The sequence below is a fragment of the Salvelinus namaycush genome, unplaced genomic scaffold, assembly GCF_016432855.1.
Source record: "Salvelinus namaycush isolate Seneca unplaced genomic scaffold, SaNama_1.0 Scaffold2275, whole genome shotgun sequence".
NCBI classification, from domain to species: domain Eukaryota; kingdom Metazoa; phylum Chordata; class Actinopteri; order Salmoniformes; family Salmonidae; genus Salvelinus; species Salvelinus namaycush.
Window position 1 is genome coordinate 1 of NW_024059092.1, and position 26,401 is coordinate 26,401.

Genomic DNA, 26,401 nt, shown 5'->3' on the forward strand with positions numbered 1-26,401 from the left:
GGGAATCGATGCAAAATTATGGTAGTGCTCGTTTGAGCTTTACCCTGATGTCTTTGTTAATGATAAACTGTTGCTTGGCGGCAGGCTTAAGGATGACTTGAGTCAACTGACTGTGCTTATGGAGATCTTTGAAGTCAGTTGTGAAGGAGACTTTGTGGACCAATCGAAAGGTGGAAACATTTGTTTGTAGCAAAATATTGTTGGCATTTTGTCGAAACATTATGTTGCGAAATGCAGCATTGTATTTATGCCACGCTGGTACTTCAATCAGGAGATAGTTGAGAAGCCACTCTAACCCCCCCCCGGTCATGATGTGTCATACGCGCCCCATGCGCTTCCAATATGAAATTGTCCATACATGCGTTCCTCCTTAGCACAGAACAATGCAATAGGTTTTCAACATCCAGAGCTTTTGTGTATTTATTGGCTAGTAGGATAGCTGCATGGGAAACTGTTGCTGATGATGTATTTGTCAGAAGTCATTGTATTTGTCCGTTTTTTCCCACAAGGCTGAAATATGTGCCCTCGCTTAGAAATGTTTGCAAGGTTTGTTTGTATTTCATCCAACTATCTGTGCTAAAAAGTGATGGCTACAGTATATGTAATTTCTTCCACTTTTTGAGTGAGCCAAAGTTCAAGCTGCTTATCTAATTGGTGAGAATGCAATGTCTGTTTATCAGACTCACTTTGACTTTATATGGTGTACCAAGAGATGTACCTTCGCTTACGGCCATACCAGCCTGAATATGCCCGATCTCGTCTGATCTCGGAAGCTAAGCAGGGTCGGGCCTGGTTAGTACTTGGATGGGAGACCGCCTGGGAATACCAGGTGCTGTAAGCCTTTTGTCCACTAGGGGGTGTGGCATTATTTCATCAGCAACACTGCCTTGTAGTAAGCATTTGATGCTGAATTGACTAAATGCAGCTTCTATGGGCTAGTCTCCCCTGCCCTTTTAATACGATCAAAGTTCCTTGTGTTGTCAGGGAGCAACTGCCTTTTATGCATAAGACAAATAAGAATATTGTTACTGAATGCAGCTTGTGTGTGCTCTGTGCTCCCTCGCCCTGTTCAAATGATCAAAGGAAATAATGCTGGTGAGGAGTGGAACTGGACTGGTGTCTGATGGCCCTGTGTTTTCCATGTTGGAATTACAACCCTTCTTTTATGGAGTAAATCAAAAGCACAAGAGAATCTGAGATGTTATCGATAATAAATCAATTGGTTTCATGCATTTGTCTGTGTGTGTGTGTGTGTCTGAATGTGATTGTATTTCGTCATATCGCAAACATTTGTGATATCAGATGGGTTAAGATATTAAAAAGTAATTGGTGATTTTTTCGACAGTGTTGCATGATGGGAATCTAGTGGTTCACTGATATAATCTAGTAAACAAAATAAACTACTTTTTCACTACTCTGTGTGCAAGTGCATTCCTAAACGGCATTTAACGCAGGTCGATGTGATATGATATTATCAGAACACAAAGTGGTTACCGTTAGCGGAAAATGTTGGCACTGGAGACACTTTTCCTCCACTAAGCAGAAGAGATACCGTGATCAAGAAGGTGGTTCACCCGGTGTGGGGCTCAGCCATTGCACTCTGGCTGTGCTGACCCCTTGCGAATTTTCCAAATGTGGGAATCCGATTGCAAAATTTATGGTAGTGCTCGTTTGAGCTTTACCCTGATGTCTTTGTTAATGATAAACTGTTGCTTGGCGGCAGGCTTAAGGATGACTTGAGTCAACTGACTGTGCTTATGGAGATCTTTGAAGTCAGTTGTGAAGGAGACTTTGTGGACCAATCGAAAGGTGGAAACATTTGTTTGTAGCAAAATATTGTTGGCATTTTGTCGAAACATTATGTTGCGAAATGCAGCATTGTATTTATGCCACGCTGGTACTTCAATCAGGAGATAGTTGAGAAGCCACTCTAACCCCCCCCCCCCGGTCATGATGTGTCATGCGCTTCCAATATGAAATTGTCCATACATGCGTTCCTCCTTAGCACAGAACAATGCAATAGGTTTTCAACATCCAGAGCTTTTGTGTATTTATTGTGGCTAGTAGGATAGCTGCATGGGAAACTGTTGCTGATGATGTATTTGTCAGAAGTCATTGTATTTGTCCGTTTTTTTCCCACAAGGCTGAAATATGTGCCCTCGCTTAGAAATGTTTGCAAGGTTTGTTTGTATTTCATCCAACTATCTGTGCTAAAAAGTGATGGCTACAGTATATGTAATTTCTTCCACTTTTTGAGTGAGCCAAAGTTCAAGCTGCTTATCTAATTGGTGAGAATGCAATGTCTGTTTATCAGACTCACTTTGACTTTATATGGTGTGCCAAGAGATGTACCTTCGCTTACGGCCATACCAGCCTGAATATGCCCGATCTCGTCTGATCTCGGAAGCTAAGCAGGGTCGGGCCTGGTTAGTACTTGGATGGGAGACCGCCTGGGAATACCAGGTGCTGTAAGCCTTTTGTCCACTAGGGGGTGTGGCATTATTTCATCAGCAACACTGCCTTGTAGTAAGCATTTGATGCTGAATTGACTAAATGCAGCTTCTATGGGCTAGTCTCCCCTGCCCTTTTAATACGATCAAAGTTCCTTGTGTTGTCAGGGAGCAACTGCCTTTTATGCATAAGACAAATAAGAATATTGTTACTGAATGCAGCTTGTGTGTGCTCTGTGCTCCCTCGCCCTGTTCAAATGATCAAAGGAAATAATGCTGGTGAGGAGTGGAACTGGACTGGTGTCTGATGGCCCTGTGTTTTCCATGTTGGAATTACAACCCTTCTTTTATGGAGTAAATCAAAAGCACAAGAGAATCTGAGATGTTATCGATAATAAATCAATTGGTTTCATGCATTTGTCTGTGTGTGTGTGTGTGTCTGAATGTGATTGTATTTCGTCATATCGCAAACATTTGTGATATCAGATGGGTTAAGATATTAAAAAGTAATTGGTGATTTTTTCGACAGTGTTGCATGATGGGAATCTAGTGGTTCACTGATATAATCTAGTAAACAAAATAAACTACTTTTTCACTACTCTGTGTGCAAGTGCATTCCTAAACGGCATTTAACGCAGGTCGATGTGATATGATATTATCAGAACACAAAGTGGTTACCGTTAGCGGAAAATGTTGGCACTGGAGACACTTTTCCTCCACTAAGCAGAAGAGATACCGTGATCAAGAAGGTGGTTCACCCGGTGTGGGGCTCAGCCATTGCACTCTGGCTGTGCTGACCCCTTGCGAATTTTCCAAATGTGGGAATCCGATTGCAAAATTTATGGTAGTGCTCGTTTGAGCTTTACCCTGATGTCTTTGTTAATGATAAACTGTTGCTTGGCGGCAGGCTTAAGGATGACTTGAGTCAACTGACTGTGCTTATGGAGATCTTTGAAGTCAGTTGTGAAGGAGACTTTGTGGACCAATCGAAAGGTGGAAACATTTGTTTGTAGCAAAATATTGTTGGCATTTTGTCGAAACATTATGTTGCGAAATGCAGCATTGTATTTATGCCACGCTGGTACTTCAATCAGGAGATAGTTGAGAAGCCACTCTAACCCCCCCCCCCGGTCATGATGTGTCATACGCGCCCCATGCGCTTCCAATATGAAATTGTCCATACATGCGTTCCTCCTTAGCACAGAACAATGCAATAGGTTTTCAACATCCAGAGCTTTTGTGTATTTATTGTGGCTAGTAGGATAGCTGCATGGGAAACTGTTGCTGATGATGTATTTGTCAGAAGTCATTGTATTTGTCCGTTTTTTCCCACAAGGCTGAAATATGTGCCCTCGCTTAGAAATGTTTGCAAGGTTTGTTTGTATTTCATCCAACTATCTGTGCTAAAAAGTGATGGCTACAGTATATGTAATTTCTTCCACTTTTTGAGTGAGCCAAAGTTCAAGCTGCTTATCTAATTGGTGAGAATGCAATGTCTGTTTATCAGACTCACTTTGACTTTATATGGTGTACCAAGAGATGTACCTTCGCTTACGGCCATACCAGCCTGAATATGCCCGATCTCGTCTGATCTCGGAAGCTAAGCAGGGTCGGGCCTGGTTAGTACTTGGATGGGAGACCGCCTGGGAATACCAGGTGCTGTAAGCCTTTTGTCCACTAGGGGGTGTGGCATTATTTCATCAGCAACACTGCCTTGTAGTAAGCATTTGATGCTGAATTGACTAAATGCAGCTTCTATGGGCTAGTCTCCCCTGCCCTTTTAATACGATCAAAGTTCCTTGTGTTGTCAGGGAGCAACTGCCTTTTATGCATAAGACAAATAAGAATATTGTTACTGAATGCAGCTTGTGTGTGCTCTGTGCTCCCTCGCCCTGTTCAAATGATCAAAGGAAATAATGCTGGTGAGGAGTGGAACTGGACTGGTGTCTGATGGCCCTGTGTTTTCCATGTTGGAATTACAACCCTTCTTTTATGGAGTAAATCAAAAGCACAAGAGAATCTGAGATGTTATCGATAATAAATCAATTGGTTTCATGCATTTGTCTGTGTGTGTGTGTGTGTCTGAATGTGATTGTATTTCGTCATATCGCAAACATTTGTGATATCAGATGGGTTAAGATATTAAAAAGTAATTGGTGATTTTTTCGACAGTGTTGCATGATGGGAATCTAGTGGTTCACTGATATAATCTAGTAAACAAAATAAACTACTTTTTCACTACTCTGTGTGCAAGTGCATTCCTAAACGGCATTTAACGCAGGTCGATGTGATATGATATTATCAGAACACAAAGTGGTTACCGTTAGCGGAAAATGTTGGCACTGGAGACACTTTTCCTCCACTAAGCAGAAGAGATACCGTGATCAAGAAGGTGGTTCACCCGGTGTGGGGCTCAGCCATTGCACTCTGGCTGTGCTGACCCCTTGCGAATTTTCCAAATGTGGGAATCCGATTGCAAAATTTATGGTAGTGCTCGTTTGAGCTTTACCCTGATGTCTTTGTTAATGATAAACTGTTGCTTGGCGGCAGGCTTAAGGATGACTTGAGTCAACTGACTGTGCTTATGGAGATCTTTGAAGTCAGTTGTGAAGGAGACTTTGTGGACCAATCGAAAGGTGGAAACATTTGTTTGTAGCAAAATATTGTTGGCATTTTGTCGAAACATTATGTTGCGAAATGCAGCATTGTATTTATGCCACGCTGGTACTTCAATCAGGAGATAGTTGAGAAGCCACTCTAACCCCCCCCCCCGGTCATGATGTGTCATGCGCTTCCAATATGAAATTGTCCATACATGCGTTCCTCCTTAGCACAGAACAATGCAATAGGTTTTCAACATCCAGAGCTTTTGTGTATTTATTGTGGCTAGTAGGATAGCTGCATGGGAAACTGTTGCTGATGATGTATTTGTCAGAAGTCATTGTATTTGTCCGTTTTTTTCCCACAAGGCTGAAATATGTGCCCTCGCTTAGAAATGTTTGCAAGGTTTGTTTGTATTTCATCCAACTATCTGTGCTAAAAAGTGATGGCTACAGTATATGTAATTTCTTCCACTTTTTGAGTGAGCCAAAGTTCAAGCTGCTTATCTAATTGGTGAGAATGCAATGTCTGTTTATCAGACTCACTTTGACTTTATATGGTGTAGCCAAGAGATGTACCTTCGCTTACGGCCATACCAGCCTGAATATGCCCGATCTCGTCTGATCTCGGAAGCTAAGCAGGGTCGGGCCTGGTTAGTACTTGGATGGGAGACCGCCTGGGAATACCAGGTGCTGTAAGCCTTTTGTCCACTAGGGGGTGTGGCATTATTTCATCAGCAACACTGCCTTGTAGTAAGCATTTGATGCTGAATTGACTAAATGCAGCTTCTATGGGCTAGTCTCCCCTGCCCTTTTAATACGATCAAAGTTCCTTGTGTTGTCAGGGAGCAACTGCCTTTTATGCATAAGACAAATAAGAATATTGTTACTGAATGCAGCTTGTGTGTGCTCTGTGCTCCCTCGCCCTGTTCAAATGATCAAAGGAAATAATGCTGGTGAGGAGTGGAACTGGACTGGTGTCTGATGGCCCTGTGTTTTCCATGTTGGAATTACAACCCTTCTTTTATGGAGTAAATCAAAAGCACAAGAGAATCTGAGATGTTATCGATAATAAATCAATTGGTTTCATGCATTTGTCTGTGTGTGTGTGTGTGTCTGAATGTGATTGTATTTCGTCATATCGCAAACATTTGTGATATCAGATGGGTTAAGATATTAAAAAGTAATTGGTGATTTTTTCGACAGTGTTGCATGATGGGAATCTAGTGGTTCACTGATATAATCTAGTAAACAAAATAAACTACTTTTTCACTACTCTGTGTGCAAGTGCATTCCTAAACGGCATTTAACGCAGGTCGATGTGATATGATATTATCAGAACACAAAGTGGTTACCGTTAGCGGAAAATGTTGGCACTGGAGACACTTTTCCTCCACTAAGCAGAAGAGATACCGTGATCAAGAAGGTGGTTCACCCGGTGTGGGGCTCAGCCATTGCACTCTGGCTGTGCTGACCCCTTGCGAATTTTCCAAATGTGGGAATCCGATTGCAAAATTTATGGTAGTGCTCGTTTGAGCTTTACCCTGATGTCTTTGTTAATGATAAACTGTTGCTTGGCGGCAGGCTTAAGGATGACTTGAGTCAACTGACTGTGCTTATGGAGATCTTTGAAGTCAGTTGTGAAGGAGACTTTGTGGACCAATCGAAAGGTGGAAACATTTGTTTGTAGCAAAATATTGTTGGCATTTTGTCGAAACATTATGTTGCGAAATGCAGCATTGTATTTATGCCACGCTGGTACTTCAATCAGGAGATAGTTGAGAAGCCACTCTAACCCCCCCCCCCGGTCATGATGTGTCATACGCGCTTCCAATATGAAATTGTCCATACATGCGTTCCTCCTTAGCACAGAACAATGCAATAGGTTTTCAACATCCAGAGCTTTTGTGTATTTATTGTGGCTAGTAGGATAGCTGCATGGGAAACTGTTGCTGATGATGTATTTGTCAGAAGTCATTGTATTTGTCCGTTTTTTCCCACAAGGCTGAAATATGTGCCCTCGCTTAGAAATGTTTGCAAGGTTTGTTTGTATTTCATCCAACTATCTGTGCTAAAAAGTGATGGCTACAGTATATGTAATTTCTTCCACTTTTTGAGTGAGCCAAAGTTCAAGCTGCTTATCTAATTGGTGAGAATGCAATGTCTGTTTATCAGACTCACTTTGACTTTATATGGTGTACCAAGAGATGTACCTTCGCTTACGGCCATACCAGCCTGAATATGCCCGATCTCGTCTGATCTCGGAAGCTAAGCAGGGTCGGGCCTGGTTAGTACTTGGATGGGAGACCGCCTGGGAATACCAGGTGCTGTAAGCCTTTTGTCCACTAGGGGGTGTGGCATTATTTCATCAGCAACACTGCCTTGTAGTAAGCATTTGATGCTGAATTGACTAAATGCAGCTTCTATGGGCTAGTCTCCCCTGCCCTTTTAATACGATCAAAGTTCCTTGTGTTGTCAGGGAGCAACTGCCTTTTATGCATAAGACAAATAAGAATATTGTTACTGAATGCAGCTTGTGTGTGCTCTGTGCTCCCTCGCCCTGTTCAAATGATCAAAGGAAATAATGCTGGTGAGGAGTGGAACTGGACTGGTGTCTGATGGCCCTGTGTTTTCCATGTTGGAATTACAACCCTTCTTTTATGGAGTAAATCAAAAGCACAAGAGAATCTGAGATGTTATCGATAATAAATCAATTGGTTTCATGCATTTGTCTGTGTGTGTGTGTGTGTCTGAATGTGATTGTATTTCGTCATATCGCAAACATTTGTGATATCAGATGGGTTAAGATATTAAAAAGTAATTGGTGATTTTTTCGACAGTGTTGCATGATGGGAATCTAGTGGTTCACTGATATAATCTAGTAAACAAAATAAACTACTTTTTCACTACTCTGTGTGCAAGTGCATTCCTAAACGGCATTTAACGCAGGTCGATGTGATATGATATTATCAGAACACAAAGTGGTTACCGTTAGCGGAAAATGTTGGCACTGGAGACACTTTTCCTCCACTAAGCAGAAGAGATACCGTGATCAAGAAGGTGGTTCACCCGGTGTGGGGCTCAGCCATTGCACTCTGGCTGTGCTGACCCCTTGCGAATTTTCCAAATGTGGGAATCCGATTGCAAAATTTATGGTAGTGCTCGTTTGAGCTTTACCCTGATGTCTTTGTTAATGATAAACTGTTGCTTGGCGGCAGGCTTAAGGATGACTTGAGTCAACTGACTGTGCTTATGGAGATCTTTGAAGTCAGTTGTGAAGGAGACTTTGTGGACCAATCGAAAGGTGGAAACATTTGTTTGTAGCAAAATATTGTTGGCATTTTGTCGAAACATTATGTTGCGAAATGCAGCATTGTATTTATGCCACGCTGGTACTTCAATCAGGAGATAGTTGAGAAGCCACTCTAACCCCCCCCCCCCGGTCATGATGTGTCATACGCGCCCCATGCGCTTCCAATATGAAATTGTCCATACATGCGTTCCTCCTTAGCACAGAACAATGCAATAGGTTTTCAACATCCAGAGCTTTTGTGTATTTATTGTGGCTAGTAGGATAGCTGCATGGGAAACTGTTGCTGATGATGTATTTGTCAGAAGTCATTGTATTTGTCCGTTTTTTCCCACAAGGCTGAAATATGTGCCCTCGCTTAGAAATGTTTGCAAGGTTTGTTTGTATTTCATCCAACTATCTGTGCTAAAAAGTGATGGCTACAGTATATGTAATTTCTTCCACTTTTTGAGTGAGCCAAAGTTCAAGCTGCTTATCTAATTGGTGAGAATGCAATGTCTGTTTATCAGACTCACTTTGACTTTATATGGTGTACCAAGAGATGTACCTTCGCTTACGGCCATACCAGCCTGAATATGCCCGATCTCGTCTGATCTCGGAAGCTAAGCAGGGTCGGGCCTGGTTAGTACTTGGATGGGAGACCGCCTGGGAATACCAGGTGCTGTAAGCCTTTTGTCCACTAGGGGGTGTGGCATTATTTCATCAGCAACACTGCCTTGTAGTAAGCATTTGATGCTGAATTGACTAAATGCAGCTTCTATGGGCTAGTCTCCCCTGCCCTTTTAATACGATCAAAGTTCCTTGTGTTGTCAGGGAGCAACTGCCTTTTATGCATAAGACAAATAAGAATATTGTTACTGAATGCAGCTTGTGTGTGCTCTGTGCTCCCTCGCCCTGTTCAAATGATCAAAGGAAATAATGCTGGTGAGGAGTGGAACTGGACTGGTGTCTGATGGCCCTGTGTTTTCCATGTTGGAATTACAACCCTTCTTTTATGGAGTAAATCAAAAGCACAAGAGAATCTGAGATGTTATCGATAATAAATCAATTGGTTTCATGCATTTGTCTGTGTGTGTGTGTGTGTCTGAATGTGATTGTATTTCGTCATATCGCAAACATTTGTGATATCAGATGGGTTAAGATATTAAAAAGTAATTGGTGATTTTTTCGACAGTGTTGCATGATGGGAATCTAGTGGTTCACTGATATAATCTAGTAAACAAAATAAACTACTTTTTCACTACTCTGTGTGCAAGTGCATTCCTAAACGGCATTTAACGCAGGTCGATGTGATATGATATTATCAGAACACAAAGTGGTTACCGTTAGCGGAAAATGTTGGCACTGGAGACACTTTTCCTCCACTAAGCAGAAGAGATACCTGTGATCAAGAAGGTGGTTCACCCGGTGTGGGGCTCAGCCATTGCACTCTGGCTGTGCTGACCCCTTGCGAATTTTCCAAATGTGGGAATCCGATTGCAAAATTTATGGTAGTGCTCGTTTGAGCTTTACCCTGATGTCTTTGTTAATGATAAACTGTTGCTTGGCGGCAGGCTTAAGGATGACTTGAGTCAACTGACTGTGCTTATGGAGATCTTTGAAGTCAGTTGTGAAGGAGACTTTGTGGACCAATCGAAAGGTGGAAACATTTGTTTGTAGCAAAATATTGTTGGCATTTTGTCGAAACATTATGTTGCGAAATGCAGCATTGTATTTATGCCACGCTGGTACTTCAATCAGGAGATAGTTGAGAAGCCACTCTAACCCCCCCCCCGGTCATGATGTGTCATACGCGCCCCATGCGCTTCCAATATGAAATTGTCCATACATGCGTTCCTCCTTAGCACAGAACAATGCAATAGGTTTTCAACATCCAGAGCTTTTGTGTATTTATTGTGGCTAGTAGGATAGCTGCATGGGAAACTGTTGCTGATGATGTATTTGTCAGAAGTCATTGTATTTGTCCGTTTTTTCCCACAAGGCTGAAATATGTGCCCTCGCTTAGAAATGTTTGCAAGGTTTGTTTGTATTTCATCCAACTATCTGTGCTAAAAAGTGATGGCTACAGTATATGTAATTTCTTCCACTTTTTGAGTGAGCCAAAGTTCAAGCTGCTTATCTAATTGGTGAGAATGCAATGTCTGTTTATCAGACTCACTTTGACTTTATATGGTGTACCAAGAGATGTACCTTCGCTTACGGCCATACCAGCCTGAATATGCCCGATCTCGTCTGATCTCGGAAGCTAAGCAGGGTCGGGCCTGGTTAGTACTTGGATGGGAGACCGCCTGGGAATACCAGGTGCTGTAAGCCTTTTGTCCACTAGGGGGTGTGGCATTATTTCATCAGCAACACTGCCTTGTAGTAAGCATTTGATGCTGAATTGACTAAATGCAGCTTCTATGGGCTAGTCTCCCCTGCCCTTTTAATACGATCAAAGTTCCTTGTGTTGTCAGGGAGCAACTGCCTTTTATGCATAAGACAAATAAGAATATTGTTACTGAATGCAGCTTGTGTGTGCTCTGTGCTCCCTCGCCCTGTTCAAATGATCAAAGGAAATAATGCTGGTGAGGAGTGGAACTGGACTGGTGTCTGATGGCCCTGTGTTTTCCATGTTGGAATTACAACCCTTCTTTTATGGAGTAAATCAAAAGCACAAGAGAATCTGAGATGTTATCGATAATAAATCAATTGGTTTCATGCATTTGTCTGTGTGTGTGTGTGTGTCTGAATGTGATTGTATTTCGTCATATCGCAAACATTTGTGATATCAGATGGGTTAAGATATTAAAAAGTAATTGGTGATTTTTTCGACAGTGTTGCATGATGGGAATCTAGTGGTTCACTGATATAATCTAGTAAACAAAATAAACTACTTTTTCACTACTCTGTGTGCAAGTGCATTCCTAAACGGCATTTAACGCAGGTCGATGTGATATGATATTATCAGAACACAAAGTGGTTACCGTTAGCGGAAAATGTTGGCACTGGAGACACTTTTCCTCCACTAAGCAGAAGAGATACCGTGATCAAGAAGGTGGTTCACCCGGTGTGGGGCTCAGCCATTGCACTCTGGCTGTGCTGACCCCTTGCGAATTTTCCAAATGTGGGAATCCGATTGCAAAATTTATGGTAGTGCTCGTTTGAGCTTTACCCTGATGTCTTTGTTAATGATAAACTGTTGCTTGGCGGCAGGCTTAAGGATGACTTGAGTCAACTGACTGTGCTTATGGAGATCTTTGAAGTCAGTTGTGAAGGAGACTTTGTGGACCAATCGAAAGGTGGAAACATTTGTTTGTAGCAAAATATTGTTGGCATTTTGTCGAAACATTATGTTGCGAAATGCAGCATTGTATTTATGCCACGCTGGTACTTCAATCAGGAGATAGTTGAGAAGCCACTCTAACCCCCCCCCCCGGTCATGATGTGTCATACGCGCCCCATGCGCTTCCAATATGAAATTGTCCATACATGCGTTCCTCCTTAGCACAGAACAATGCAATAGGTTTTCAACATCCAGAGCTTTTGTGTATTTATTGTGGCTAGTAGGATAGCTGCATGGGAAACTGTTGCTGATGATGTATTTGTCAGAAGTCATTGTATTTGTCCGTTTTTTCCCACAAGGCTGAAATATGTGCCCTCGCTTAGAAATGTTTGCAAGGTTTGTTTGTATTTCATCCAACTATCTGTGCTAAAAAGTGATGGCTACAGTATATGTAATTTCTTCCACTTTTTGAGTGAGCCAAAGTTCAAGCTGCTTATCTAATTGGTGAGAATGCAATGTCTGTTTATCAGACTCACTTTGACTTTATATGGTGTACCAAGAGATGTACCTTCGCTTACGGCCATACCAGCCTGAATATGCCCGATCTCGTCTGATCTCGGAAGCTAAGCAGGGTCGGGCCTGGTTAGTACTTGGATGGGAGACCGCCTGGGAATACCAGGTGCTGTAAGCCTTTTGTCCACTAGGGGGTGTGGCATTATTTCATCAGCAACACTGCCTTGTAGTAAGCATTTGATGCTGAATTGACTAAATGCAGCTTCTATGGGCTAGTCTCCCCTGCCCTTTTAATACGATCAAAGTTCCTTGTGTTGTCAGGGAGCAACTGCCTTTTATGCATAAGACAAATAAGAATATTGTTACTGAATGCAGCTTGTGTGTGCTCTGTGCTCCCTCGCCCTGTTCAAATGATCAAAGGAAATAATGCTGGTGAGGAGTGGAACTGGACTGGTGTCTGATGGCCCTGTGTTTTCCATGTTGGAATTACAACCCTTCTTTTATGGAGTAAATCAAAAGCACAAGAGAATCTGAGATGTTATCGATAATAAATCAATTGGTTTCATGCATTTGTCTGTGTGTGTGTGTGTGTCTGAATGTGATTGTATTTCGTCATATCGCAAACATTTGTGATATCAGATGGGTTAAGATATTAAAAAGTAATTGGTGATTTTTTCGACAGTGTTGCATGATGGGAATCTAGTGGTTCACTGATATAATCTAGTAAACAAAATAAACTACTTTTTCACTACTCTGTGTGCAAGTGCATTCCTAAACGGCATTTAACGCAGGTCGATGTGATATGATATTATCAGAACACAAAGTGGTTACCGTTAGCGGAAAATGTTGGCACTGGAGACACTTTTCCTCCACTAAGCAGAAGAGATACCGTGATCAAGAAGGTGGTTCACCCGGTGTGGGGCTCAGCCATTGCACTCTGGCTGTGCTGACCCCTTGCGAATTTTCCAAATGTGGGAATCCGATTGCAAAATTTATGGTAGTGCTCGTTTGAGCTTTACCCTGATGTCTTTGTTAATGATAAACTGTTGCTTGGCGGCAGGCTTAAGGATGACTTGAGTCAACTGACTGTGCTTATGGAGATCTTTGAAGTCAGTTGTGAAGGAGACTTTGTGGACCAATCGAAAGGTGGAAACATTTGTTTGTAGCAAAATATTGTTGGCATTTTGTCGAAACATTATGTTGCGAAATGCAGCATTGTATTTATGCCACGCTGGTACTTCAATCAGGAGATAGTTGAGAAGCCACTCTAACCCCCCCCCCCCGGTCATGATGTGTCATACGCGCCCCATGCGCTTCCAATATGAAATTGTCCATACATGCGTTCCTCCTTAGCACAGAACAATGCAATAGGTTTTCAACATCCAGAGCTTTTGTGTATTTATTGTGGCTAGTAGGATAGCTGCATGGGAAACTGTTGCTGATGATGTATTTGTCAGAAGTCATTGTATTTGTCCGTTTTTTCCCACAAGGCTGAAATATGTGCCCTCGCTTAGAAATGTTTGCAAGGTTTGTTTGTATTTCATCCAACTATCTGTGCTAAAAAGTGATGGCTACAGTATATGTAATTTCTTCCACTTTTTGAGTGAGCCAAAGTTCAAGCTGCTTATCTAATTGGTGAGAATGCAATGTCTGTTTATCAGACTCACTTTGACTTTATATGGTGTACCAAGAGATGTACCTTCGCTTACGGCCATACCAGCCTGAATATGCCCGATCTCGTCTGATCTCGGAAGCTAAGCAGGGTCGGGCCTGGTTAGTACTTGGATGGGAGACCGCCTGGGAATACCAGGTGCTGTAAGCCTTTTGTCCACTAGGGGGTGTGGCATTATTTCATCAGCAACACTGCCTTGTAGTAAGCATTTGATGCTGAATTGACTAAATGCAGCTTCTATGGGCTAGTCTCCCCTGCCCTTTTAATACGATCAAAGTTCCTTGTGTTGTCAGGGAGCAACTGCCTTTTATGCATAAGACAAATAAGAATATTGTTACTGAATGCAGCTTGTGTGTGCTCTGTGCTCCCTCGCCCTGTTCAAATGATCAAAGGAAATAATGCTGGTGAGGAGTGGAACTGGACTGGTGTCTGATGGCCCTGTGTTTTCCATGTTGGAATTACAACCCTTCTTTTATGGAGTAAATCAAAAGCACAAGAGAATCTGAGATGTTATCGATAATAAATCAATTGGTTTCATGCATTTGTCTGTGTGTGTGTGTGTGTCTGAATGTGATTGTATTTCGTCATATCGCAAACATTTGTGATATCAGATGGGTTAAGATATTAAAAAGTAATTGGTGATTTTTTCGACAGTGTTGCATGATGGGAATCTAGTGGTTCACTGATATAATCTAGTAAACAAAATAAACTACTTTTTCACTACTCTGTGTGCAAGTGCATTCCTAAACGGCATTTAACGCAGGTCGATGTGATATGATATTATCAGAACACAAAGTGGTTACCGTTAGCGGAAAATGTTGGCACTGGAGACACTTTTCCTCCACTAAGCAGAAGAGATACCGTGATCAAGAAGGTGGTTCACCCGGTGTGGGGCTCAGCCATTGCACTCTGGCTGTGCTGACCCCTTGCGAATTTTCCAAATGTGGGAATCCGATTGCAAAATTTATGGTAGTGCTCGTTTGAGCTTTACCCTGATGTCTTTGTTAATGATAAACTGTTGCTTGGCGGCAGGCTTAAGGATGACTTGAGTCAACTGACTGTGCTTATGGAGATCTTTGAAGTCAGTTGTGAAGGAGACTTTGTGGACCAATCGAAAGGTGGAAACATTTGTTTGTAGCAAAATATTGTTGGCATTTTGTCGAAACATTATGTTGCGAAATGCAGCATTGTATTTATGCCACGCTGGTACTTCAATCAGGAGATAGTTGAGAAGCCACTCTAACCCCCCCCCCCGGTCATGATGTGTCATACGCGCCCCATGCGCTTCCAATATGAAATTGTCCATACATGCGTTCCTCCTTAGCACAGAACAATGCAATAGGTTTTCAACATCCAGAGCTTTTGTGTATTTATTGTGGCTAGTAGGATAGCTGCATGGGAAACTGTTGCTGATGATGTATTTGTCAGAAGTCATTGTATTTGTCCGTTTTTTCCCACAAGGCTGAAATATGTGCCCTCGCTTAGAAATGTTTGCAAGGTTTGTTTGTATTTCATCCAACTATCTGTGCTAAAAAGTGATGGCTACAGTATATGTAATTTCTTCCACTTTTTGAGTGAGCCAAAGTTCAAGCTGCTTATCTAATTGGTGAGAATGCAATGTCTGTTTATCAGACTCACTTTGACTTTATATGGTGTACCAAGAGATGTACCTTCGCTTACGGCCATACCAGCCTGAATATGCCCGATCTCGTCTGATCTCGGAAGCTAAGCAGGGTCGGGCCTGGTTAGTACTTGGATGGGAGACCGCCTGGGAATACCAGGTGCTGTAAGCCTTTTGTCCACTAGGGGGTGTGGCATTATTTCATCAGCAACACTGCCTTGTAGTAAGCATTTGATGCTGAATTGACTAAATGCAGCTTCTATGGGCTAGTCTCCCCTGCCCTTTTAATACGATCAAAGTTCCTTGTGTTGTCAGGGAGCAACTGCCTTTTATGCATAAGACAAATAAGAATATTGTTACTGAATGCAGCTTGTGTGTGCTCTGTGCTCCCTCGCCCTGTTCAAATGATCAAAGGAAATAATGCTGGTGAGGAGTGGAACTGGACTGGTGTCTGATGGCCCTGTGTTTTCCATGTTGGAATTACAACCCTTCTTTTATGGAGTAAATCAAAAGCACAAGAGAATCTGAGATGTTATCGATAATAAATCAATTGGTTTCATGCATTTGTCTGTGTGTGTGTGTGTGTCTGAATGTGATTGTATTTCGTCATATCGCAAACATTTGTGATATCAGATGGGTTAAGATATTAAAAAGTAATTGGTGATTTTTTCGACAGTGTTGCATGATGGGAATCTAGTGGTTCACTGATATAATCTAGTAAACAAAATAAACTACTTTTTCACTACTCTGTGTGCAAGTGCATTCCTAAACGGCATTTAACGCAGGTCGATGTGATATGATATTATCAGAACACAAAGTGGTTACCGTTAGCGGAAAATGTTGGCACTGGAGACACTTTTCCTCCACTAAGCAGAAGAGATACCGTGATCAAGAAGGTGGTTCACCCGGTGTGGGGCTCAGCCATTGCACTCTGGCTGTGCTGACCCCTTGCGAATTTTCCAAATGTGGGAATCCGATTGCAAAATTTATGGTAGTGCTCGTTTGAGCTTTACCCTGATGTCTTTGTTAATGATAAACTGTTGCTTGGCGGCAGGCTTAAGGATGACTTGAGTCAACTGACTGTGCTTATGGAGATCTTTGAAGTCAGTTGTGAAGGAGACTTTGTGGACCAATCGAAAGGTGGAAACATTTGTTTGTAGCAAAATATTGTTGGCATTTTGTCGAAACATTATGTTGCGAAATGCAGCATTGTATTTATGCCACGCTGGTACTTCAATCAGGAGATAGTTGAGAAGCCACTCTAACCCCCCCCCCGGTCATGATGTGTCATACGCGCCCCATGCGCTTCCAATATGAAATTGTCCATACATGCGTTCCTCCTTAGCACAGAACAATGCAATAGGTTTTCAACATCCAGAGCTTTTGTGTATTTATTGTGGCTAGTAGGATAGCTGCATGGGAAACTGTTGCTGATGATGTATTTGTCAGAAGTCATTGTATTTGTCCGTTTTTTCCCACAAGGCTGAAATATGTGCCCTCGCTTAGAAATGTTTGCAAGGTTTGTTTGTATTTCATCCAACTATCTGTGCTAAAAAGTGATGGCTACAGTATATGTAATTTCTTCCACTTTTTGAGTGAGCCAAAGTTCAAGCTGCTTATCTAATTGGTGAGAATGCAATGTCTGTTTATCAGACTCACTTTGACTTTATATGGTGTACCAAGAGATGTACCTTCGCTTACGGCCATACCAGCCTGAATATGCCCGATCTCGTCTGATCTCGGAAGCTAAGCAGGGTCGGGCCTGGTTAGTACTTGGATGGGAGACCGCCTGGGAATACCAGGTGCTGTAAGCCTTTTGTCCACTAGGGGGTGTGGCATTATTTCATCAGCAACACTGCCTTGTAGTAAGCATTTGATGCTGAATTGACTAAATGCAGCTTCTATGGGCTAGTCTCCCCTGCCCTTTTAATACGATCAAAGTTCCTTGTGTTGTCAGGGAGCAACTGCCTTTTATGCATAAGACAAATAAGAATATTGTTACTGAATGCAGCTTGTGTGTGCTCTGTGCTCCCTCGCCCTGTTCAAATGATCAAAGGAAATAATGCTGGTGAGGAGTGGAACTGGACTGGTGTCTGATGGCCCTGTGTTTTCCATGTTGGAATTACAACCCTTCTTTTATGGAGTAAATCAAAAGCACAAGAGAATCTGAGATGTTATCGATAATAAATCAATTGGTTTCATGCATTTGTCTGTGTGTGTGTGTGTGTCTGAATGTGATTGTATTTCGTCATATCGCAAACATTTGTGATATCAGATGGGTTAAGATATTAAAAAGTAATTGGTGATTTTTTCGACAGTGTTGCATGATGGGAATCTAGTGGTTCACTGATATAATCTAGTAAACAAAATAAACTACTTTTTCACTACTCTGTGTGCAAGTGCATTCCTAAACGGCATTTAACGCAGGTCGATGTGATATGATATTATCAGAACACAAAGTGGTTACCGTTAGCGGAAAATGTTGGCACTGGAGACACTTTTCCTCCACTAAGCAGAAGAGATACCGTGATCAAGAAGGTGGTTCACCCGGTGTGGGGCTCAGCCATTGCACTCTGGCTGTGCTGACCCCTTGCGAATTTTCCAAATGTGGGAATCCGATTGCAAAATTTATGGTAGTGCTCGTTTGAGCTTTACCCTGATGTCTTTGTTAATGATAAACTGTTGCTTGGCGGCAGGCTTAAGGATGACTTGAGTCAACTGACTGTGCTTATGGAGATCTTTGAAGTCAGTTGTGAAGGAGACTTTGTGGACCAATCGAAAGGTGGAAACATTTGTTTGTAGCAAAATATTGTTGGCATTTTGTCGAAACATTATGTTGCGAAATGCAGCATTGTATTTATGCCACGCTGGTACTTCAATCAGGAGATAGTTGAGAAGCCACTCTAACCCCCCCCCCCCCCCCGGTCATGATGTGTCATGCGCTTCCAATATGAAATTGTCCATACATGCGTTCCTCCTTAGCACAGAACAATGCAATAGGTTTTCAACATCCAGAGCTTTTGTGTATTTATTGTGGCTAGTAGGATAGCTGCATGGGAAACTGTTGCTGATGATGTATTTGTCAGAAGTCATTGTATTTGTCCGTTTTTTCCCACAAGGCTGAAATATGTGCCCTCGCTTAGAAATGTTTGCAAGGTTTGTTTGTATTTCATCCAACTATCTGTGCTAAAAAGTGATGGCTACAGTATATGTAATTTCTTCCACTTTTTGAGTGAGCCAAAGTTCAAGCTGCTTATCTAATTGGTGAGAATGCAATGTCTGTTTATCAGACTCACTTTGACTTTATATGGTGTACCAAGAGATGTACCTTCGCTTACGGCCATACCAGCCTGAATATGCCCGATCTCGTCTGATCTCGGAAGCTAAGCAGGGTCGGGCCTGGTTAGTACTTGGATGGGAGACCGCCTGGGAATACCAGGTGCTGTAAGCCTTTTGTCCACTAGGGGGTGTGGCATTATTTCATCAGCAACACTGCCTTGTAGTAAGCATTTGATGCTGAATTGACTAAATGCAGCTTCTATGGGCTAGTCTCCCCTGCCCTTTTAATACGATCAAAGTTCCTTGTGTTGTCAGGGAGCAACTGCCTTTTATGCATAAGACAAATAAGAATATTGTTACTGAATGCAGCTTGTGTGTGCTCTGTGCTCCCTCGCCCTGTTCAAATGATCAAAGGAAATAATGCTGGTGAGGAGTGGAACTGGACTGGTGTCTGATGGCCCTGTGTTTTCCATGTTGGAATTACAACCCTTCTTTTATGGAGTAAATCAAAAGCACAAGAGAATCTGAGATGTTATCGATAATAAATCAATTGGTTTCATGCATTTGTCTGTGTGTGTGTGTGTGTCTGAATGTGATTGTATTTCGTCATATCGCAAACATTTGTGATATCAGATGGGTTAAGATATTAAAAAGTAATTGGTGATTTTTTCGACAGTGTTGCATGATGGGAATCTAGTGGTTCACTGATATAATCTAGTAAACAAAATAAACTACTTTTTCACTACTCTGTGTGCAAGTGCATTCCTAAACGGCATTTAACGCAGGTCGATGTGATATGATATTATCAGAACACAAAGTGGTTACCGTTAGCGGAAAATGTTGGCACTGGAGACACTTTTCCTCCACTAAGCAGAAGAGATACCGTGATCAAGAAGGTGGTTCACCCGGTGTGGGGCTCAGCCATTGCACTCTGGCTGTGCTGACCCCTTGCGAATTTTCCAAATGTGGGAATCCGATTGCAAAATTTATGGTAGTGCTCGTTTGAGCTTTACCCTGATGTCTTTGTTAATGATAAACTGTTGCTTGGCGGCAGGCTTAAGGATGACTTGAGTCAACTGACTGTGCTTATGGAGATCTTTGAAGTCAGTTGTGAAGGAGACTTTGTGGACCAATCGAAAGGTGGAAACATTTGTTTGTAGCAAAATATTGTTGGCATTTTGTCGAAACATTATGTTGCGAAATGCAGCATTGTATTTATGCCACGCTGGTACTTCAATCAGGAGATAGTTGAGAAGCCACTCTAACCCCCCCCCCCCCCGGTCATGATGTGTCATACGCGCCCCATGCGCTTCCAATATGAAATTGTCCATACATGCGTTCCTCCTTAGCACAGAACAATGCAATAGGTTTTCAACATCCAGAGCTTTTGTGTATTTATTGTGGCTAGTAGGATAGCTGCATGGGAAACTGTTGCTGATGATGTATTTGTCAGAAGTCATTGTATTTGTCCGTTTTTTCCCACAAGGCTGAAATATGTGCCCTCGCTTAGAAATGTTTGCAAGGTTTGTTTGTATTTCATCCAACTATCTGTGCTAAAAAGTGATGGCTACAGTATATGTAATTTCTTCCACTTTTTGAGTGAGCCAAAGTTCAAGCTGCTTATCTAATTGGTGAGAATGCAATGTCTGTTTATCAGACTCACTTTGACTTTATATGGTGTACCAAGAGATGTACCTTCGCTTACGGCCATACCAGCCTGAATACGCCCCTTTTTGGAAGTTTCAGGAAGTGAGTGAGCAGCAGGTGTTGGATTGTTTGTGAATTGTTTGTAGAGAGAAAATCGTTTTTGGTTTTGCTGGTTTATATACTTTAAGTTTGGAAGTTTGTGTGGGGAGTGTAGCTTATTTTCTTTGTAAATATTTGCGTTTTTATCCCCCAACGGCGTGAGCTGTTTGGGGGATTCTAAGTAAAATAATTGGACGGATACAATGGCTTCGACATCAAGAATAACAACAACAATGAGAATGGACAACGGAGAAAAAAGAGCGTCGAATGAAGAGTTGAGGAGAAGAAAATATGAGAAAGAATTGACGGTGAACGTGGAAGTTATTGGAGAAGAAAAAATAACAACGATGGAATTGCTGAGAGGAATAAAAGAAGTATGTGGAATGATATTGGGATGTAGAATGAAGGACAGAAATAAGTACGAAATAACCATGTCACACGCGAAAGGAAAAGAAAGACTACTAGACGGGCTAAAAATAAAGAGCTGCCAAATAATGGCGAAAGAACTGGGAAATGATGAACTTGTGGTGTCCTTTTTGAACATGCCGGCATATATTACGGATGAGGAAATACATGACAAATTACAAGGATGGAATGTGAACGCAACAACACCAATCAAGAGGAGGATGTGGCCAGGAACGGACATTGTGGACGGGACGAGATTTTGTAAGGTGAAGTTTACGGACAGTGTGCAATCATTACCTTACTCAACCAAATTCAACACTGTAGAAGGATTTGAATATTTCCGAGTGATCCACGATAACCAAGTGAAGGTATGTAGACTATGTATTCAACCGGGACACATACTCAAAGAATGTCCAGAATTTGTATGTCATAAATGTGGTGAACAAGGACATTATGCCAGAGAATGTTCGAACATCGGTGATATGTGTAGAAGGTGTGACAGACCTAAGGACAGATGTAAATGTAAGAAGGAAAAGGATGTCTTATTTCTGCAAACACTGGACCTCATTACTGAAGAAGAGGTTGAGAGGAGTGAGACTATGGAGGGGGAGGAAGAGAGTGATATGGAAAGTGTGTCGCAGGTGATTCCAGAGACAGCTATAGATATGCTTGGAGAGTATGTAATGCCTTCTGGCAGTACTCGAGACGCAGTCTTGGTCTCTGCTGCTGACAAGGTGGAGCAGCAGCACATGATTGGTGAATTGGATACACAGGTAGAGATGGTGCAGGGTGCTTCTCAGGTGCCTGAACCAGCTTTAAACCTGTGTGAAAATGAAACCAAGGAGAGGGCTGGGTCCACTGGAGTTGATGGCACTGTTAAAGAATGTTTTACAAAAGGCTTGGATGTTGCTCCCCTTACAAGTACAAGTCAGGAGTCAGACGAAGAAATAGATATTGAGGATTTTCAGCGGTTTGCTAGAAATAAGAGAGCATTAGTGAAAGCTAAGGAGGTGACGGGATCTGGAAAAAAGAAAAAGTCTATTTTGAAATGACATGTTTGTTTTTGGCTATATTTCTGCATATATTAACAATGATTAGAGTTGCATCACTAAATGGCAACAGTTTAAGAAATATGAACAAATTGGAGCAGGTTTTGGTGTCTGTTGAAACGGACATGTGGTGTTTTCAAGAGACTAATTGGACGGACGCCAAAATGCTGGAAATTAAGAGCAAATGGTCTGAGCTCATTTTTTGTAGTCACGGAAGTGATAAAACATGTGGAGTGGCTATTTTGGTAAAAAATGATGTGGTTAAAAATGTCAAGCAGGTATATGCAGATAATCAGGGAAGAATTATTGTTATTGAGTTTGAAGTGCAAAATGTCATTTTTCGTCTAATTAATGTTTATGCTTCGAATATTGAAGCGGAAAGGAGAGATATGTTTAATAACCTAAGAACACTGTGTTCAGAGAACTGTATACTAGTAGGAGATTTTAACGTGAAGTGTACTAGAATGGATGTCTCGAGATGTGATAGTTTCAGACATGATTCGTCTAGAAATGCTTTACGGGAATTAATGAATAAGGAAAATCTTGTAGATATATGGAGGGCTGAAAATGTAAATAGAAGAGAGTTTTCGAGAAGGCAGGTGGTGTTAAATGAACTAAAACAAAGTAGAATTGATTTATGTTTAGCAAAGGTAGATGTGGTACAGCAGGTTCAGAAGATGACATATAATTTTACAGCATACAGTGATCATGCAGTAATGTCATTTCAGATAGGTTTTGCTGTGGAGATGAGGGGGGGAGGTGTCTGGTGTTTAAATGCCAGTCTGTTAAAGGAAGAAAGTTATATAAAGGAAATTGTTGAATGTATCGAGGATGAAATGTCTAATGTACTGTTAAAAGAGAATGTGTGTTTATGGTGGGAGGAAGTGAAAGTTAAAGTAAAAAACAGGAGTATTAGGTACTCTAAAAATCGTAACCGTTTAGATAAGCAGAAAGAAAAAATGCTTAGAAATAGGATGTTACATGAACTTGAAAAGGCTGATGCTGATCCAGACTATGATGTTGTGAACTATTTGAAAATCCATGCAGAGCTAGGGTTTTATGAAAAAAAGAAATGTTTAGGGGCTATTGTTAGGAGTAAGGCACAGTACGCCTTGGAGGGAGAGAAATGTACTTCCTTTTTTCTGGGGCTTGAAAAACGAAAGAAATTTAAGAGTTATATTGTAGAATTAGAAAATGAAAAAGGTGTAAAGGTAAATGATTTTGTTGACATCTTAGATTCAGTTGAATCCTTTTACAGAAATCTTTATAAAAAGAATGATGTGGACAAAGTGTGTGTTGCAAAAGTGTTGGAGAAAATCAGTGCCAAAGTATCTCAGGCAGATAGAATGATGTGTGATGAAGATATTTCAATTGTGGAAATCAAGAAAGCAATTGAGAACACTCAAGGAAATAAAAGTCCAGGTTTGGATGGTTTAACAAATGAATTCTATAAAGCTTTTGTGGATATTTTGGCACCCATTTTATTGAAGGTTTTTCAGTATATGGAAGAGAATAAGGAAATCCCTGAGTCTATGTCAATTGGTATGTTAACCATCTTGTTTAAAAATAGAGGCAGTAGGTTAAAGTTAGAAAATTATAGGCCTATTAGTCTTCTGAATTCAGATTATAAAATACTGACTAAAGTTTTGGCTAATAGGATGAAAATGGTGATTGGAAGTATTATTACATCAACACAAGCCTACGGAATACCCGGAAGAGATGTTGCCGATGTAATTTGTACAATTAGAGATGTTGTTAATCAAATGAAAAATGAAGGTGGTATAGTTTTAAGTTTAGATTTTAAGAAAGCTTTTGATAAAGTGGAACATAGTTTTCTACTACAGACTTTGGAGAGGTTTGGTTTTGGGCCAAAATTTGTATCTTGGATTAACTTGTTGTATAGTGGAGCAAAAAGTTGTGTTAAATGTAACGGAGTGTTAACAGATACTTTCCCTATAGAGAGGTCAGTAAGGCAGGGTTGTCCTTTGTCAGCTCTGTTGTACAGTGTTTCTACGGAACCTTTAGCTGTTTTAATACTTGGAGACAAAGAGGTGAGGGGTGTTGGAATCCCAGGTGGTGGTGTCAGTGTTATACATCAGTACGCTGATGACACTACTTTTACTGTGAAGGATGTAGGTAGCATTGAAAGCATTATGAAAATCATAGATATCTATTGTAAGGCATCGGGGGCTGAAGTTAATATAGAGAAGACGGAAATTATGTTCTTTGGGGATATCAATGCAAATAAGTGTGAGATTCCATTTAAGGTAGCTAAGGATTTTATGAAGGTGCTGGGAGTACATATTGGTGTAGAGGAGAAAGAGGCAAGGGATATAACTTGGACAGGGATCCTCAATAAAATCAAGCAAACTTTGAATTTCTGGAAAAATAGAAAATTAAAGTTAAAAGGTAAAATAATTGTAGTAAATGCTTTGGTATCATCTAAACTTGTGTATGTTTTGGGAGTTCTAGACATGCCAGAGTGGGTTCTAAATGAATTGAATAATGTGGTGTCTAATTTTATATGGGATGGTAAAGGTGTTAGAATTGCGCAGAAAACATTGATAGCAGACTATGATGATGGAGGTTTAAAACTTGTAGATTTTGATGTTAAAAGAAAAGCTATTAGGATAAAAATAGTAAAGAAATATTTGTATGACAGCTTAGATTATGGCTGGAAACATTTTTTCAAAGTCTATTTAGATGAGAGTGGTGGATGTGAAGATAATGGTTTGTTGATGGGTCTTAAAAGGAAAATGTGTGAAAAGGTACCAGATTTTTATAAAGAAGTGTTAAATGCATGGGCAGAGTTGTTGCCTAATGTGTATTATGAGTGTGGGCATATTGACCTAATTATGAATCATCCTGTTTTTCTGAATGAGAAACTTAAGTACAAAGAAAAGGTGTTATATAGTGAAGTATTCATGAGTGCAGGTCTTAGACAAATAAAAGATTACACATATGAGGTAATTCCAGGTTTTTTTCCTGAGGAAGCTATTTTTGATACCATCCATGAATGGGATGTAGAGGTGGGTAGGGGAACAGTGAGAAATATGTATGAGAAGATAAAAGAAAGTATACCAAGTAAATGGGTGGATTTAATAAATAGTGAAGTTGTTAGGGAAGATTTATTTGTCTTTCCAAATTTGTTTATTGGTAACAGTAAGGAGAAGGCTCATTTATCTAGTATCCCAGTGAAAAGATTCTATAAAATAATGGTAGAGAAAAATGTGAAAAGGCCAGCTGCGGAGAAAGTTTGGAAAGGAATTTTTCCGACTTTGGACGTAAAAAAGATATGGAAAACTTTAAATGTAAAATATAATAGTATGGAATGTGAAAGTAACGATTTTAAAATAAGGCATAATCGTATATTATATACAAAAGTGGTTTTACATCAAATCAATAGGGAAATAAATAGAGAATGTGACTTATGTGGTGAGTCACCGGAAAATTTAATGCATTTGTTTGTGGAATGTAAGGAGTTAAAAGATTTATTTTGTAAAAGTAAAGGGAATGATTCATAGAAACTGGGGGGGTGATATTTTGAAAAAATATGTGTGGGATGAATTGGTGTTATTTGGCGTGTCTGGTAAATGTGAGGGTGTTAATGTGGGTTTGTTGAATGTTGTTTTGAGTTTCTTGAGGTATGCTATTTTTTGTAGGAGGAATTATGCTTTTTTTGAGGGGAAGAAGGTAAGGGTGTGGGATATTTTTGTAGTATTGTTAAAGAAGCATATAGATATGTTTTATTGTTATGGAAAGGAATGTTTTGATGAAGCTTTTGTGGAGGGGAGTGGGTTGATTTCAAACGTGGATGGTGGAAGAATCACTTATAATTTTTGAAAGTATTGGTATGTTTATTAATTTATTGGTTTTCATAGTTGTTCGGAAGAGTTGATTTCAACATGCCTGTTTTGTGAGATTGGAATTTATGTTAGGCTTTTATTAGTTTTTGTTGTATTTTATTTATTTGAGTTCTTTGATTTGATAGGGGGTGAATTGTTCACCTGCCTATGTTAGTCTCGGTTTTTGTGTATTGTACATTTGATAAAATATTGTAATTGAAACTTTTTTATAATAAAAAAAAAAAAAAAAAAAAAATATGCCCGATCTCGTCTGATCTCGGAAGCTAAGCAGGGTCGGGCCTGGTTAGTACTTGGATGGGAGACCGCCTGGGAATACCAGGTGCTGTAAGCCTTTTGTCCACTAGGGGGTGTGGCATTATTTCATCAGCAACACTGCCTTGTAGTAAGCATTTGATGCTGAATTGACTAAATGCAGCTTCTATGGGCTAGTCTCCCCTGCCCTTTTAATACGATCAAAGTTCCTTGTGTTGTCAGGGAGCAACTGCCTTTTATGCATAAGACAAATAAGAATATTGTTACTGAATGCAGCTTGTGTGTGCTCTGTGCTCCCTCGCCCTGTTCAAATGATCAAAGGAAATAATGCTGGTGAGGAGTGGAACTGGACTGGTGTCTGATGGCCCTGTGT

The 26,401-nt window shown here is 40.8% G+C and overlaps 12 non-coding genes and 12 pseudogenes across 12 annotated transcripts; all 24 read left to right on the forward strand.

Moving 5' to 3' along the window:
* The first annotated feature begins 722 nt into the window (after window positions 1-722).
* LOC120038595 lies at window positions 723-841 on the forward strand. The gene has a single exon (XR_005475142.1). It is a non-coding gene; the product is annotated as a 5S ribosomal RNA (ribosomal RNA).
* A 691-nt stretch (window positions 842-1,532) lies between these two features.
* Window positions 1,533-1,679, forward strand: LOC120038609 (annotated as a pseudogene).
* A 677-nt stretch (window positions 1,680-2,356) lies between these two features.
* LOC120038607 lies at window positions 2,357-2,475 on the forward strand. Its single transcript, XR_005475153.1, has one exon. It is a non-coding gene; the product is annotated as a 5S ribosomal RNA (ribosomal RNA).
* A 691-nt stretch (window positions 2,476-3,166) lies between these two features.
* On the forward strand, window positions 3,167-3,313 carry LOC120038610 (annotated as a pseudogene).
* A 686-nt stretch (window positions 3,314-3,999) lies between these two features.
* On the forward strand, window positions 4,000-4,118 carry LOC120038616. The gene has a single exon (XR_005475155.1). It is a non-coding gene; the product is annotated as a 5S ribosomal RNA (ribosomal RNA).
* A 691-nt stretch (window positions 4,119-4,809) lies between these two features.
* On the forward strand, window positions 4,810-4,956 carry LOC120038611 (annotated as a pseudogene).
* A 677-nt stretch (window positions 4,957-5,633) lies between these two features.
* Window positions 5,634-5,752, forward strand: LOC120038628. The gene has a single exon (XR_005475156.1). It is a non-coding gene; the product is annotated as a 5S ribosomal RNA (ribosomal RNA).
* Window positions 5,753-6,443: 691 nt separating this feature from the next.
* On the forward strand, window positions 6,444-6,590 carry LOC120038612 (annotated as a pseudogene).
* A 677-nt stretch (window positions 6,591-7,267) lies between these two features.
* LOC120038630 lies at window positions 7,268-7,386 on the forward strand. The gene has a single exon (XR_005475157.1). It is a non-coding gene; the product is annotated as a 5S ribosomal RNA (ribosomal RNA).
* A 691-nt stretch (window positions 7,387-8,077) lies between these two features.
* LOC120038613 lies at window positions 8,078-8,224 on the forward strand (annotated as a pseudogene).
* Window positions 8,225-8,911: 687 nt separating this feature from the next.
* LOC120038596 lies at window positions 8,912-9,030 on the forward strand. Its single transcript, XR_005475143.1, has one exon. It is a non-coding gene; the product is annotated as a 5S ribosomal RNA (ribosomal RNA).
* A 691-nt stretch (window positions 9,031-9,721) lies between these two features.
* Window positions 9,722-9,869, forward strand: LOC120038629 (annotated as a pseudogene).
* A 685-nt stretch (window positions 9,870-10,554) lies between these two features.
* On the forward strand, window positions 10,555-10,673 carry LOC120038597. The gene has a single exon (XR_005475144.1). It is a non-coding gene; the product is annotated as a 5S ribosomal RNA (ribosomal RNA).
* A 691-nt stretch (window positions 10,674-11,364) lies between these two features.
* LOC120038614 lies at window positions 11,365-11,511 on the forward strand (annotated as a pseudogene).
* Window positions 11,512-12,197: 686 nt separating this feature from the next.
* LOC120038599 lies at window positions 12,198-12,316 on the forward strand. Its single transcript, XR_005475145.1, has one exon. It is a non-coding gene; the product is annotated as a 5S ribosomal RNA (ribosomal RNA).
* A 691-nt stretch (window positions 12,317-13,007) lies between these two features.
* LOC120038615 lies at window positions 13,008-13,154 on the forward strand (annotated as a pseudogene).
* Window positions 13,155-13,841: 687 nt separating this feature from the next.
* On the forward strand, window positions 13,842-13,960 carry LOC120038600. Its single transcript, XR_005475146.1, has one exon. It is a non-coding gene; the product is annotated as a 5S ribosomal RNA (ribosomal RNA).
* A 691-nt stretch (window positions 13,961-14,651) lies between these two features.
* LOC120038617 lies at window positions 14,652-14,798 on the forward strand (annotated as a pseudogene).
* A 686-nt stretch (window positions 14,799-15,484) lies between these two features.
* LOC120038601 lies at window positions 15,485-15,603 on the forward strand. The gene has a single exon (XR_005475147.1). It is a non-coding gene; the product is annotated as a 5S ribosomal RNA (ribosomal RNA).
* A 691-nt stretch (window positions 15,604-16,294) lies between these two features.
* LOC120038618 lies at window positions 16,295-16,441 on the forward strand (annotated as a pseudogene).
* Window positions 16,442-17,126: 685 nt separating this feature from the next.
* LOC120038602 lies at window positions 17,127-17,245 on the forward strand. Its single transcript, XR_005475148.1, has one exon. It is a non-coding gene; the product is annotated as a 5S ribosomal RNA (ribosomal RNA).
* Window positions 17,246-17,936: 691 nt separating this feature from the next.
* On the forward strand, window positions 17,937-18,083 carry LOC120038620 (annotated as a pseudogene).
* Window positions 18,084-18,763: 680 nt separating this feature from the next.
* LOC120038603 lies at window positions 18,764-18,882 on the forward strand. Its single transcript, XR_005475149.1, has one exon. It is a non-coding gene; the product is annotated as a 5S ribosomal RNA (ribosomal RNA).
* Window positions 18,883-19,573: 691 nt separating this feature from the next.
* On the forward strand, window positions 19,574-19,720 carry LOC120038621 (annotated as a pseudogene).
* The last annotated feature ends 6,681 nt before the right edge of the window (window positions 19,721-26,401 follow it).